The 14,944-nt window shown below is 39.6% G+C and overlaps 1 pseudogene; it reads right to left on the bottom strand.

Moving 5' to 3' along the window:
• Nucleotides 1-1,420: 1,420 nt before the first annotated feature.
• Nucleotides 1,421-4,056, bottom strand: LOC132229615 (GPN-loop GTPase 1-like; annotated as a pseudogene).
• Nucleotides 4,057-14,944: the final 10,888 nt, after the last annotated feature.

Below are 14,944 nucleotides of genomic sequence, written 5' to 3'. Positions count from 1 at the left end.
CAGCAATTTCCAACCTTTGGCACACCAAAAAAATATATGTTTTTGCTGATCTGACCAAAAAAATGTATAATGTTGATTCATTCACACTGGGTAGGACTATTGTCGTTTTGGCTGTTGTCATTTTTTTTATTTGACAATCTAAGGGAAAAGAGGTCAGTGCTCCTGACTAAATAGTCAGGGATTAGAGATCACTGGGTTAGAGCAGTGCTCCAAACAGATTGCTGGGCCCCACTCCCAGTTCCTGAGTCAGGTCTTCAGTGTCATTTCTAACAATTTCCCAGGTGACACTTATTTTTATGCTTATGGTGCAGAGACCACACGTTCGAACCATTGAAGTATACCAGTAGATTAGGCAGGGATAACATTCCTTAAGAGAAATGTCCTACATTTTAAGATACGGTGAAGAAAGGAGGCAGGTAAACCCTTACCGTGACTGTTACATGTGGAACGTACAGCTGGTCCACACCTGTGGCCTTTGAACAAATCACCAAGGATACTTTGCCTTAAGTTACTAGGTGTGCGTCCAGGGGAAACTTTAGTAAACATCACCTCCTCACTGAGACAGGCTTGCACATGTGGCTCTAAAGCTCTCTGGTCAACAGAAGTTAATCTATTTGTAATTATATAGTTTTCTTATTTGAAATTATGACAGGCAGCCTTAAACAAAATTAAAGTTAAAAACTCTTTATCCAAGTCACCATCGAAAGCAGGTTCCTGATTAATTAATTCTATATTTTGCCCCCTGTCTTCAACAAACCTGGTGTCCTATAATGAGCTACCCAGCGTGAGGACATTTCATACTAACATTGATTGGTTGCCAAGGAGACTCCACTGCCACTCTGTACAAGCTCATGTTACCCACCTCCCTTTCTGCTAAAAGGAGGGGAACTCATGGGTCAAGGGCAAGATGCTAGGGAAATAGAGGCTATAGATCCAGCCTAATAATAGAGATCTGAAGTGAACAATATGTTCTCTCTATATTTCATCTCTCAGCAGCATAAGTACTTGAGTTCAAATGATAAAACATGAATTTTTATGCTAGAAGGAATACCAGCATCCAAGAGCAGTCAGAATATCCTTTCTTGCAAAAATACAAGGGAAAGGCCAAGGGGAATCAGCTTTTACCTGTCAGGTCCAAATGTTTTCTATCCCTGGCTTGATCTGAGTCAGGAGACTTCCCCAATAAGAAAAATCTGTTATTCTGAACAAAATTATTCTTTACTAGAGACCCAACACCCAATTGAAATTGTGTGAGGAGGCACCCCGCCTCCCGCCTCCTTTGCAGCCACCCTCACACACCTCACTACGCACGCAGCCTCCTGCTGATTGGTCATTATGGCATGATGGTATGATGACCATTAGCATATTAGCTGTTTATTATATAGGATAGTAACAAAAGTGAGAGGTAAGGATAGTTCCTTCACAGAGTTCCAAACTTTTGGACTTGTAGAAAGTACTCATTGTTTCTCTTCCAGTAGCATACCATTGGTATTGCATAAAATTCTGAAACACTGCTGTGGCATGGCTTTCCTCTCAGTATCATCAGTGTCACTGTCTGCTTCCTCTTCCACTTCATCCAAGTTTCTCCTGGGAAAGGTCAGGTCAGAAGGGTCAGACACAGGAGACAAGCCATCTGTCATAGTTCCTGTGTCCAAAGCTACAGAGCCCATATCTTCCTGAAGACGCTCCAGTTGTTGTTTCTGCTGCTGGCTTTGAGCACAGGCCAGTAATTTCTTTGGATGTTCATATTCAGAACGATACTCCCTTTCATATTCTTCCACAGCATTGGTGACTTGCATAAAGAGTTCATTTAAGCCTGTACCCAGAACAGCAGACGCACCTACCACCCTGAATGAGCTGTAAATCTAACACCAAGCTCATCGAATGACCCAGGTTATTGATGTATGTAGTCTCTTGATTCAAGGCAACTTGGTGGTCCTCCAAATCTTCACCCATCCCACTGCAAAGCTGTGCTCGATGATGCCAGTTTACTCATGACTGCAATGAAAAGGAGCTTGCTTTTGTATACAATGCAGGGCCTCAGTGATGACTGTCCCAGAAACTGGCCAGGTGAATACTTTAATCTACCCAGGTGTGTCAGTCAGGACATATTTAGACATGTTTGAGTCCTTCTCATCAATGAGATAGCATGGAGGGACCTGAAGAGTATTAGGCTAAATGAAATAAGCCAGTCAGAGAAAGACAAGTATCATATGGTCTCACTTACATGTGGAATCTAATGAACAAAATAAACTGTTGAACAAAATAGATCCAGAGACATAGAAGCATTGAACAGACTGTGGGAAGGCCGAGGTGGGTGGGTGGGAAGAGATCAGCCAAAGAACTTGTATGCATATATGCATAACATATGGACACAGACAATAGGGTGGTGAAGGCCTGGGGCAGGGAATAGGGGAGGGCAGGGTAAAAGGGGTCAATGGGGGGAAAAGGAGGACATATGTAATACTTTCAACAATAAAGATTTAATTAAAAAATAAAAATACATGTCATCACCTGATCAAATCTGCTAGCAAAGAGATTAAGTGAGGTCACTATGCCACCATTGGGCCCAATTCCATATATGGATCCTTAGTTGAGGATTTAAATTGTTTATAGATGAATCTAGATAATGAATTTTATACCAATATAGCAGGAAAGGAAACTTCGTGCACAGGGGATCCAGATTGATCACATAAGGTGGAGAACTATGAAGGTGTCCTGTACAAAGGTGGTTTTCCCAGGTCTCGCCACCCCCAACACCAACACGCACACTGGGGGCCAAAGATGCCTGAAATCTGGGCTCAGCTGCCACCGCTGTCACCTTTCATAAGGAATCAAAGTGAACATATATGAGATTTGGACTCATCTTCAGTATTCATTTGAAAAAAAAAAACTATTGTTAATATACATGCATTAAATGTTTTTAAATGGAAGACTTACTCAGAAAATATGAAAGTATGAATGAATGTTTCTGGAGCAGAGGTTATTATTTCTATGTCTCGGAAGTGAAGAAGTCAATTTCAACTTAGTAAACATAATGGTATATACTTTTATTTTTGTCACTCATAAATAGATCACAGTATTGTTTTATTCCATTGCTTTTTTATGAACAGATCACAGTCAAAACTTTTGAGAAGTAGAGAGGTCCAGAGAACACGGGGTGACCATGCAGCACAGTAGTCCTCTGCTCGCCATACCCTTCCAGGTGTAATGACTATTGCCAGTGTCTGTAAAATGTAGGTAAATCAACAAAACCCAAGTCCAACTGTTCTGAAGCGAGCTCCTGATGTGAAGTCATCTATAACTTAGTTTCATTCAAATAGGATGTCTCCTTTCAAATTCTCTACTCCATTTAACAAGCTACATAATATGTTAACATTTTTTGGCTCTCCTGAGAAATGTGCCCTGATTGTGGCATGCTGACATAATTAAAGAAATTTTATTTCAAAGAGCCAAAATTTTCTAGGCTCATGGATTTATTCCAATCAGCATCCATCAACTTTTGAATATTGGTGTGCGTTTAGGGCTGTGCCAGGCATGGTGGGAGACATCAGTGAAAGAACGTAACCCAATACTTGTTCTCACCAAGTTTATGATCAAGTTCAGGGAAACAAGACTAACATACAGGCAACAACTGGGAAACAGTTTGAGACAGTATATTATTAAGTGCTGAGTGTAATACTGGCTGTACACGCACAATACTTCACTAATTACCTATTCCTTTAAGGAAGTAATACTTAACTTTGGGGATTTCAATCACAATTTCTCTATAGGCATTCATTCTTGTAACCAGCAATTCAATTCATTGCAAAGAGTTACAAACATACCCTAGTTTTAGCAAATTATCAGTATTGTTCTCAAAAATGTTTTTTCCCATTAAGCAATTAATTTAAATCCTGATTGTTCTGATCTCCAGGGCCTTTTGGAGGGTGCTGGCTCCTCAGACATAATTTAATTTTTCAAATGAATATTTTGGCTGGTGGGGGATTTAGAGGCTTGAGGGGAGGAAATCTGCTTTCTCCCAGGGAACAAGAGAGCAGGCGAGCCTGGGTGCATGGCAGGCCCACTCTCCTCTCCGGCAGAGGCACTGGACTTCTTTACTCTTTCCAGTCTCCCTTCCTTCTCTTTTGCTTCTTTTTTGTTCCCTCTTCCTGTCTGCCCTCTTCTTTGCGCTATTCTATCTTTGTTACGGTCTGACCAGTAACATTGCAGAAAAAGCTTCCTCAGCGGGCAACTTTTGGAGGGAAGGGGATGCTGACCGCCTTCTCAGGTAGAAGAGGAGCCCAGCAAGGATCATGGCCTCAGAAAATCAGCTCAGTTCATCTGTTGAATCTTTAGCCAGATTTCCTCAGCCAGCAGGTGTTCTGGGAGGAGTGCAAACATGTTTCAGGTGTGCTTTCAGACAGAGTCCTCACTGGTCCCTCGCTCTTCCCTGAGCACCTTCATGGCCTCAGTCCACCTGGGACCGCGTGCAGGGCTCTGGCCAGCCGCCACCGGGGAGCATAACTATATCCAAACCTGCTTCTTGTTTCCCTTGACCCAGATATAATTAGACACTTATATGCGTGACATGACACTTTTCTCCTTAGCTGAGTGTGGTGGAAGGAAGGCAAGTACAGGGTACTTCACTTCCCTGAACTTCAGTTTTGTTTTGTTTAAATGAATAAGTGATATTCACACAGCAGCTTGAATTAACCAGCACGGTGATAAAGAGACACATTTCCTGGCTTCGAGTCCCAATTCTGCCTCTTCCTAGCTGGGTATCCCAAGCGAGGTGTGTAACTATTCTGCGATTCCAGTTCCTCATCTGTAAACAGGAAGAAAAATGGGGTCTACCTCAGAGACTTCATATCTCAGAGTTAAGTAAGTTTAAATAAGTAATACATCTACAAAGTGCTATAAATTAGCTTTTCTGATGTAGATTAACTTGCACATGAGTGTCCATTATGTAAGCTCTTCTTTCTGTTTATTTGTACAGTTAGTAGAGGGTAAGTCACCCAAGCGAGCTACTGCTCTGCCACATCCACCAGCAAGTGTCACCGCTTTGTCAGAGCTAGATAGATTTCAGCCCTGCTTCAATGCTCAAATGCACTGTACCCACCATCAGAAGTAATGCTTGCTGTGATCTGATAAATTTCAGCAATGTGCATCGAATATTTCTTTAATAGAGCCTTGAAAAACATTGAAAGAGTGGTCAAAATAGGACAAAATCAAGGGCCACCATCAAAAGCATTTTTGCAGTAACCCATACTTTATAAGCTCTTACAAAGACTGTGTAATTAGGAGATTTTGATTTAATAAAAATATTCAAGAATACTCAAACAATTTAGAAAATGGAAGTGGGCCAAATGAATCTGGGAAAGCTCTGCCATTGTTCTACTTTATACAAGTCAATGGAAAATAAAACTTGGGAAAATGGATGAATAAAGGTAGCTTTTCTCTTAACATACAGCCCTATCATAGTTAATAGTATTTCTCTTCTACTTAGAAGGAAGGTTTAAGAGTGCTTGGGACTGTGAACACATTCTTAGGTTGACTCACCTGATGGTAGAAAACTAAAAGTACAATCTTGGTAAGTCTCCCACTCTCCAATGCCTAAAGTTTAGATGAGCAATTTATTTCCAGAATCAAACTCATCAGATGCCAAATGACATAGATGGTGATAATGGTGATAATGGTGATGATTATAATGATGGCTGATATCTATCAAGTGCTTGCTATGTATCAAGTACTGCCCAAAATATTTTACACATATTAACACACCTGATTCACTTATATAATCTCACTTAATCCTATTGCCACCTAATGGGCAGAAACTATATGTTTCCATTTTACTAATGAGAAAGTTTGTTCAAAGAGTTTAAAATCAAGTATCTAGAAAAATGAGCCCTGGTAGTAAGAAAGCAGGCAAGGCAACTCTAAAAGCACTTTAATTTGAACTTTGAAAGCAACTGAAATTAGGTCAGGTTTCATCAGTGAAAGTTTGAATACTCATTAATTTTTGTGAGAGCAACATTGACTTTAAATACCAACCACCTTATTTACAAAGTCATATAATTCTGCTTTTAGGAAGCCAAGACCAATAAAACACCCACAGTTTTATTTGTGCTGCACCAGATCCTTCCAATTGGTTTATAATCCGGGAACCCCTTCAATATAGAAAAGATCAGAAGACAATGTAATCATTTTTTTCTTCTCATAAAGGAACAAGTGACAAGGCTGCTTGCCAGTTTATACAACAAGTACCATGGCCTTCAAATTCCTCACTGCCTTCTGGTTATCAAGAAAGTTAATTATTATCAAATCTCCACCTCCCAAAAATGAAGCCAAAATTTACCTTGTTCCCAAGCCCTTGCTAGGTCAAATAATGTAGTAGTAAAATGGCAGTTTTATTCTGAGCCAAATTCCTGATACTTTAGAGTAACACAGATAACTTAGGAAACTAGATTAAATCTAGGGGGAAAAGTTGCTATATGGGGCTGGGAGTAGCATGGAGGGGGACGGAAGAGAGTAAATTACTTAAGAAGCACACGAAAAGATAGTTCAGATGATCAATGATTTCTAAGGCCATGTGATAGAGCTTGAGTAGTGTACATTAAAGTATTACTTAATAAAGAGCATTCCTAGAATCTTAAAAGCTATCCAGGGAGTGTCTAAAAGAGAAAATCTCATAAAAAAAATCCAAATGCTTTGAAATTGGTGTCTTGCAGAATTCCTTTCATGACCCAAACCAGTCTAGAGAATAGAATATACAGAGATATGGAGATATGCAGAAGGAAACTAAGAAGAGAGAGGATGAATGATAAAATAAAAAATGGATTTAAAAAAAGCAGTAGTCGGAATTTTTTGTTTGTTTATAAAATAATTTGAAGAGTTAAAACTCTTATTCACATGGGATTTTGGAAAAAATATTTTTTCCCCAAAGCCAAATGGATATTGAGGTGCTTTCACAAAGATTGAAGTAAACATAATGACGACAGCTTTTAACATTCTCACAGATGGCTCTTTGGGATTTGTACATATTGACTGATATGGATTTAATAGATTGTAAAGAAATTCTAATTTATAAACTAAATTTGTTCAGGAAAAAATTAATAACCTATGCAAGAATATTTTGAATGTAGTTGAAACAAAACGAAGTAATTTTGTAAGCAAATTGATAATGTATGTGAAGATTTGACTATGAAATACTGATTTCATAAGCCACACTAAAAATAACAAACACTCTATTTCATGACTACAATGATTGTTTTCTAGTAAAAAAAAAAAAAAAAAAAAAGCCATTGCAGCAAGGCCAACTGCCTGAATGACATGGAAAGTGTGTGTGTCACATACTACACTTCTTGAACTAAAGGAAATGTCTCTTTCAAATCAACAACTCTATGTTATCTCCTTTTGCAACAGTGATTACATTTGAGTTTTACATCCTGGGTGCAATGAAGCTGGGATTTACTGCCTGAATAATAGATCAAAGCAAATCAGAAAGTAATTAGTTGATAGAGCAAAGGGCTGCTTATCTGAATGACTTGGGTTATGGAACATAAAGGAACAGGAAACCCTTGACTTTGCTTTTGAAATAAAGAACAGGAAAAATTACATCCAAGTGCAATTTGTCCTAGGGAGGAAATCAACTACATTTATTCTTTTCTATTGCAAATTAGTTCTATATGGTCTTTGCTACTAGCTTTCTAATCAGAGAGTCCATTTCCCTTCATTGCATATGCTTTTCTGGAGTCTGCATATTCATTTTCTGGGTATTAGATACCCTATTTACCACAGCCTGTAGTTTGCAGACATTTGCTGGGCAGGGCTTTAACCCTCCCTTCTCAATGCAGAATTTTATAGTGAAAATCACTGATAAAGGAATTGTGTGACAGACCTCACTGAGCAGATCACTGCACATTAGATTTTATATTATTATTAGTTAGCATATTAAGTGCCCACTCTATCATCATCATGGGTGACTGCTCAGGGGGTAGCAGAACATTCAGCTTTAGGACGACAGAGTTTAATTTGCAGTTGAAAATGGTTAACAACAGGCTGAAACCTAACAAAAACACATTTAGAAAGTCAACCAGAGGGATTTTTATTTTAATGAAAAAGAATAATGAAAAGCACTCTGCAGGGAGAGAAAATTTGACAAGGTTATTTAAACATATATGTGGGCTCTAACGTTTCAAAGTGTTGTTTTTTTAAAAAAATAATGAGCTTTTATCTAATTTGTGGGTTTGGGTGTGAGTTGCAGAGTGGCTGCAAGATCATCTAAAAAATAAGTTAAAGGGGGGGGATAAGTGGTATTCTAGAATTGTACCCCTGAAATTTATATAATTTTATTAACCAATGTCACCCCAATAAACAAAAATTTTAAAAAGCAAGACAACTTTGCCAGGTAGGAACTTAGATTAGATTCTAGGATATTTGAGTTGCATGAAGATTTAGAGATGATCTAATCTGACCTCTTCATTCATTGGACATGACACTAAAGCCCCAAAAAATGTGAAATGATTTCCCCAAGGCCATGCAACTGATAATAGAGCTGTACTGAGAACGACCATATGATGAGCGCTTATGCAGGACATGTCTGTAATCCCCATAACAGACTGTGAGCAAGCGTTATTATTGGCAGTTTACAGACAAACGGAAGCAGAGGAATTACATCATTTACCAAAGGTCACAGCTAGAAAATGTGAAGCACAGACTTAACCTGTATGATCCAAGGGTATGCCTTAACACCTCACCCCAACAGAAGGCAGAGCTCTCTGCTGCCCTCCACAAAGCCTTCCGCCTCCAGGGCACGGGTTTTCAGCAGAGCCAGCCAGACTCTGTCTACCAGACCTGTAATATCACCTGTTCTGAGTTGCTGATATTATAACCCTCACCCCTCTGAATCGATATATTGAACTCACCCTAGTTTCAATTCAGCCCCAACTCCTCTAGACATTAGATCCTATTCCCTTTGGCCCCTGCGTAGGATGACCCCAGCCCCTTTCCTCCTCCAAGTGCAGCTCCTGAGACCCAAGCTCAGCCCAGTGTCCCTGCTTTAGAATCAACGGAGAGGCAGGTCAGATAGAAATAAAATTTACCCGATTCCAAATTCAAGGTGTAATGGAAAGTGAAGTAGAAGCCTGAGCCACCATTGGGCTGTTGAGAGCTCAGCAAATGAAGAACTAGGATAAAAGTAAGTTTTTCAGCCAGAGCTGCTAAGGAACAGAGAAAGACTGTGACCCAAGAAAGGGAGTTGGAAAGAAGGGAGGGATCTGGGACAAGTCCAGCAGCCCTGTGACTCCGCTATGGGGTGTGCCGCCGGACCCTAGGCTCAGTAATAGAACATAACCCTAAAGCCCATTCCAGGGCGAGGCACACTCCTGCTTGAGGAGAAGCCTCAGAATTCAGTCAGAGCCAGTGGCAGCAGGGACCTGCTAGGGCCCCAGCAGTGAGGAGCTGGGGCAGGTAGAAGCAGGGGATGAGGCAGGATCTGACACATTGCCAGGTCTCCTTCCCAGTCTCCTTCCCTGACAGACAGGATCTGGGTAATACCATCTCCTTATCAGTCATAGTGGTCCCTGTAATTGAGTTAGTCTTTGATTTGGGTAAAGTTAACCTTTCTTTGTTTCTAGGAACCCTTCTCATTTCTTGATGACACTGAACAAGGCAGGCAGGGTTGTTTTGCTTGTCCCGTGGGCTCTTTGCCTGGTCAACTTGGTATCCTTGTGCCAGATATGGCCACCCACTCCTCTTTCTTTTTTTATTAATGGGAGGCACCCTGAGAAAGCTGGCCATGCTTGGTTAGTATGCTTAGCTATGTAAAGGCCTGTATCTCCTGTGGTTCTGTGGATAAAGCCCTCCAGAATACCTGCTAACATTCACCTTTTATACTGCAATGTTGGATTTAGTATTCCCTTTCCATGACTTGAAAAGGTGCTGAGACCGCAGGTAGCATGTCAGGTGTAGACTACCTGATCCAGTTTGGATTCAATCTCACCTAGTCCATGATGGAGCCCTCACTGTGCCATCCTAGACCCCAGGAGAGCCCTGTGATTGCCTCACCTGTCTTCAGGTGAGACCTGTTGCGGGTGGTCAGCACTGACAGAAACAACCAGGCTACTTTTTCCCCCATACGAGTGCCACCTTGGTGGGGAGAATAATAGTTTTTGAATTTTCCTCCTTTGTATCCCAAGCCCACCTTTTACTATCTATCAGTATTATCTTGAAATAGTCTTTTAACCTCTTTCAGCTTTAGGTTTATTTCTTAAACTGCATATACTCATAAGGTTGTTAGGAGGAATAAATGAGATTTTTTACAATTTTAGTTTCAACTGTAAGGTTCTTTAGTGTGTTAGTCAGGATTCTCCCAAGAAACAGAACCAATAGATGTACATGTAATTCTATGTATTAATCTATTAGAAGGAATTGGCTCACATGATTATTGAGGCAAGCAAGCCCCAAGAGCTGCAGAAGTGGTCAGCAAGCTGAACATGCAGGAGAGCTGATGGTTCAGTTCCAGTCTGAGTGCACAGGTCTGGGAACCAGGAGAGCCGACGATGTAGTTACAGTCCAAAGGCTGGCAGGCTAAATTCCTGGGAAGAGATGCTGTTTCAATTTAAGTCTGAAGGCAGCAAAAAAGCCAATGACCCAGTTCAACGGCAGTTCGGCAGAAAGAGTTGTCTCTTACTCGGAGGAGGGTTAGCTTTTTTATTCTATTCAGGCCTTCACCTGACTGGATGGAGTTCACTCACTTCACAGAGGTCAGTCTACTTGACTCAGTCAACCCATTTAAGTGTTAACCTCAACCCAAAACGCCAACATGAAACACCCAGAATAATTTTTGACCAAATATCTGGGAAGCCTGTGGCCCAGTAAAGCTGACAAATAAAATTAACCTTCACACTTAATAAACGTAAATATGTTAAACTTGAGCCAACTTGGGTCAGCAGGTACATGGGAATAAATTCACATATGTATTTCTAGTCTTTATGATGAATTTCAATGTCAGATCATATTATACATTTTGCAACTCAAACTCACAATTAGTGTTTCTGAAAACTGCCATTAATATGACACATAATATAAAATTCTTTTGGAAGCGTCCAAAAGAATTTTAAGAAATTACTTTCTAACTAATTTCTATTCTTGGGTAAATTGATTGAGACTTTAATGAAAAGAAAACCTGTATGCCTGTAGTATAAAGTTTACAGAGTCAGAAAAACCCAACCCTCAAAAAAAGGTGTATCCCTAATCTATTAAGTTCCTCCTACTTTGAGTAAGATCTAATCATAGCACACTATATAAGTGACCCAGTAGGTCTGAATTGCTCAGATCTTTCAAAAGGCTTTCTAAGTTTCCTTGTAATAGATTATTAAGGGAAAGAAGTCATGAAGGGCAAAGGACAAAATACTGCAAGAGTTGCTTGTGAAAAGCATAGAAGCAAACGTAGGGAACAGCCGTGGCTGAGAGAAAAGTTAATAATTTGACACACAAAGGTTTGGCATTCGTTCTGACATTGTTCAATATAGCCTGTTAATAAAGAGGAAGAGAAACTGGGAGGTGAGTTAGTAGAGATACAGTCTGACTGCCAAGCCTGCCAATGACTGCTTTAGGGAAGTGAGGAAATCAATCAAGAACAGCGAACGTTATCATGTGGATTCAGTGCTTTGGAATGTTATCAAAAATAAAAGCACTTGAAATTTAATGTATACCAATAGTCAGACCAGCATAAAACAAGTCAAGTTTCTCTGAAATCTCCTGAGAAGTGAACCAGTTAAAGGAAGATCTAATGTCTACACAAATCAAATAGACAAGAGACAAGAAGAGAATGCAGTTCTAACATAAACCAGTTCTTCAAATAAGAAATGTAACAGGTTATGTATGAATTTCTATTAAATTATAATACCAAAGACAACTGCTTGTGGACTTTAAAAGGATTTGATATTCTTTGATTTCAATTTGAGTGACTCAATTTGAAGATGGATGCAGGGAGAAACAAAATAATTGCATATTGAGAAACAAAGTAGTTGGTGTAAGATCATACTGGATTAGAGTTACTGGTTGTGATTGTTGGATGTTCTCATTAGCCTGCATTGCTCTAGGCCTCACCAGCCTATGGCACAAATGAGTTCACATTAGCATTGTTATACACATGTCCAAGGCTTTACTTGCATAACTGCCTCAAAAAGTCAGTGTTTCCTGGACTGCTGGGTTTAAGACTAGCATAATTTCTTTTCTGTTTGCTTTTTTTTTTTTAATCAGACTCCCCTGTGGCATCTTCTGTCAAAGCGCCAGAAGAAAAGCACCATCACCACTAGGACTGGCGCCTGGGTGCTGCATCAGAAACCTGCATCCCTAATGTCCTTTAGCATTTCTTCGGAAGCTGTTTAACCCTAATGCAATTCTGCAACGCCATGAGTCTTCACGGAAGATCGTATTTTCCAAAATTGGCCACAGCATGACTTCTGGTCCCACATGCTCTTCCAGGGTTTTGCCACTCCCCCATTGAGAAATAAATTCTCCTTTCCCTCACCTTGAACCTGGGTAGCTTATGGCTGCTGCAAGCAATGGAGTAATGCAGAAGTGATGCTCTGTGACTTCAAAGTCTAGAACACAGAAAGCATACAGCTTTCTCACGGCTCTCCCCTTTAGGACCCTAGTACTTGGACCCCAGCCACCATCTTGTGAGGAATCACAAGGTACCTGGAGAAGCCATGTGTTTCTATCAGCAGCCCTAGTTAAGGTTACAGCCTACAACCAGCATCAATTGCTAGATGTGTGAAAGGAGAGACCTTCAAATCATTTCAACCCCCAGTTTTGGAGCTGACACCTAGTTGAGAGGCAATGAATGATTTCTGACAACATTGCCCAAATTGCAGAAGTGTGAGCAAAAGAATTGCTGTCATTGCTTTAGGCCACTATTTTGGGGTGGCTTGTTCTGCAGCACTACATAGCTAAAACAACCCTTCTTTGTCAAAACCACACATAATTCAACACAGAGCTGAGGAAAATATCAGTGTCCCCAATTCTATGTGGACCTTCAAACATAAGTTCCAAACATAGTCCTGTCCAAATACTAAACATTCTTTCATGATAACAAGCCTCTCAGCTTTTGCTCTAGGCACTTCTTAATAAGAAGCAGCTGAAGGTCCTTGGCCAGGCACCATGCTGACATCTTCATCTTACTATTTCTCCCTGAGGAACATTAATCCTAAACTTCCTCCTAGAAGATTCTTCTCTTGCATGAATTTGGGCTCATGTAATCAGATGCTGGAGATTAAGGGCAGAGGTGAGGAACTGGTCCATAATTTCAGATGGAATAAGTAGATCCAGTCAAAACCCCACTTCAGACCCAAACCTACTTTCACTACTTTTTCATAAACCATCTCTGAAAGAGAAACTTTCTAAGAGGCTGTGATTTCATTCTCTGTCTTGGTAATGTCATTTTTTATGGGGTAAAGTGATCAGAAAATACAAGTAAGAATAAAAGAGATATTGAAGAGAGAAACTTTCTTGTGAGGAATATACTTTGTGAGAGTTATAAGGCTATAGTATAAGAGAAAACCAGGAATTTTAGTAGCCCTTAGAAAGACTTCCATGCTACCAACCTAACAGTGAGGTGATGTGGGTTATAGAAAAAACTCCTTATGTTTTATAAAACTAAGATAAAGCAGCAGCTAAAGGATCCTACCCTAGACAACTAGAAAAGAGCTGAAATGTGATCAAGAAGTGAATAAATCTCTTACTAAGAAATGAATGGGATCTAAAATCAGTTGACAAACTAAGTAACTCACTCCACCCTGTATGACTGTGTATGCCCTTTATAGCAGACAACTGGCCAACATAAAAATCACTTTTCAAGGTGGGTGATTGTGATATTCAGAATTTGAAGAGTATAATAATTTTATGTTTTCCTTTTCATTAACCTAATGTTACTAAGCAATAAAAATTGGAGAGATGAAGATTTATATTCAAAATAAATACAAATTTGAAAAACATACATAAATATACTTGCTATAATACCTCATAAGTCCTTTTTAATACTTTCATTTTAGACTATTTTTGTCTTTATCATTTCTAAAGTATGGGGGTTTTAATTTTAATACCTAATTATAGCTGATAAGTGTAGTTTCCAGTTATTTAAAATTCAATGGAGCCAGTTGCTGTACTAATTGTTATAAGTTTCTCACTTCATTCTCCTAGCAGCTCTTGATGTAGATATTATTATAATTTATTATCTCTAGACCAAAAGGATTTAAATAACCTGCTCAATATCCCACAGCAGGTAGAACTAGTCATCTAAGGCAGATGTTTGACCTCAAAACTTAGGTTGGACTCCTGAAATAAATCCTCCTGCACACATGAGGACTGCTGCATCACACTTCTGTGTGTAAAAATGGCCTTCACACCTTATTTGGGGAAAGGAACTAAGAAGACACTATAGCTGAATCCAATTCTGCTTTTTTTCCTATTCTCTTCCTGCCTCCCTCCTAGAACAACAACAAAAAAGCCAGCTTTCTTCTCTCTCCTCCAGTCACCACCACCACACATTCTACGTCAGTGGTCTCGATTTTCCTGTATACAACAGGAGTGCAACCCAGTACTTGGGATTTAAGGGGTATCAGGAAGACGAATTTAGTTCTAAAAAAAAAGCAAAAACATAAAATTATGACTCCCATGCCAACACTCACCACAACCACACGCCTCAAAACTCTGCCAACCTCCAACCTTCTCTTTTGCTGTTTTATTTCCTTAAGAAAATATTCAAAATATGTTTAAGCCAATGCAATGACACTGTATTTTTCTTTCCTCTTATAAAAGGTCAAGGAATTGGCTTTTAGAAAAGGAAGTAATGGTAGGTGAATTCCAAATATAGACATATCTAACTGGTTTGGGCAGAAAGGACATTCCAGTCTGTCAGGTACCCAGCTCTTAGCTTTATATAATCAGCAGTGCCAGA

This window comes from Myotis daubentonii, chromosome 3 (genome assembly GCF_963259705.1).
Source record: "Myotis daubentonii chromosome 3, mMyoDau2.1, whole genome shotgun sequence".
NCBI classification, from domain to species: domain Eukaryota; kingdom Metazoa; phylum Chordata; class Mammalia; order Chiroptera; family Vespertilionidae; genus Myotis; species Myotis daubentonii.
This window is presented reverse-complemented; position numbering and strand designations above follow the sequence as displayed.